The sequence below is a fragment of the Macadamia integrifolia genome, chromosome 7, assembly GCF_013358625.1.
Source record: "Macadamia integrifolia cultivar HAES 741 chromosome 7, SCU_Mint_v3, whole genome shotgun sequence".
In the NCBI taxonomy this organism is placed as follows: Eukaryota; Viridiplantae; Streptophyta; class Magnoliopsida; order Proteales; family Proteaceae; genus Macadamia; species Macadamia integrifolia.
The window spans coordinates 26295017-26296333 of NC_056563.1; positions in this window are offsets into that span (position 1 = coordinate 26295017).

Sequence of the window (1317 nt, forward strand, 5' to 3'; positions counted from 1 at the left end):
ATTTCATTTATTTTGTCAAAATAAAAAAGGGAGAGAGGGTCTTTGCGGAGTAAGCAGGATACACTATACCTCCACACAATGTTTTTGTTAATCATTGTTTCTCTCTCTTTAAAAAGATTAATGGGAAAACGAAAGCTGCGGGGTCATGTGACCACTACAGCCAGACACAAGGATACGTAAAATTACTATCCCACCCTCTATGAAATCAAAATTCTCATTTATGTTGATGCCTTGTGCATGTTCTCATAATTGGCCCCTATACTGGAGGAGGAACCACATGATCAAGTAGCAATCTCTTATCCAAAGTTAACATAACGGTACATTTGAGGACGTGCTTACGCCTTAGGCTCAGAGAGCCTTTTCCTTATTAAAAAAATGAGGAAAAAGAAGGTTGCCTTGTCGCCAGCCCCTGTGCGCAGACACATGAGCGCGTCAAATTAACACCCTGGCCCCTATGAAATGAAAAACCCCATCCATGTATATACCACTGCACGTGTTCTCATTAGTTTCCACACTGATGCAGCGCTACGTGCCCAGGCATCAATGTCTTGTTCTAAATTTTCTTTTTTCCAAAATATTGTAATTTATGGTAGCCAACTTTATTGGGCCTGTCCCAGCAAATGAAATTGTAACAAGCATTTGGCCAGTTGGATTGGGCCTTGAAACCTGAACTTGAGGCCCAGGGGCGCAGGAGTACATGAATTGAAAGTTGGACTGGGCCCTGAACCAATCATTTGGCCAGTTGAGCCCTCTTGAGTCTCAAGTTGTCTACATGATTATAGTTGTAATTTCGTTTGCATTTTGTCTGATTCCATTAGCCTGGCTCTGGCCCTCGTTTTACTGGACTTTCATTGGGCATAAGCGGTGCAGGTCCAGCTATGTAAATCATAGGCCCAGGTCCACCTCAAAATCAGATCAAGCCAAGACATATTATTAAACTCAGAATCGGAGATCTCAATTCTGATTCTGACTGGAATCGGTCTTGAATTGGTAGAAATCAACTTAACCCCTAGAAACCCAGCGTGGATCGGCCGCTCCTAACCGACCAGAACTGGGATCGGGCTCAGCCCATTCCCAAAATACTGTAATTTATTTATTTTGTTTGTGTAAATAGTTTTTTCTTTATCCAGAACATTGACCAATTCCATCCATCCATCCATCCACATAACACAGCAAGTATTTGTATAAATCCATCAAATTATTAGATCTGTTTATCATATTCATTTAATTTTCTTTCTAAAAATAAATATATATAAATAAAAATCCAAGCATTTGATTGTGGTTGGGACAACAGAAACCCAACCACTAACACCACAA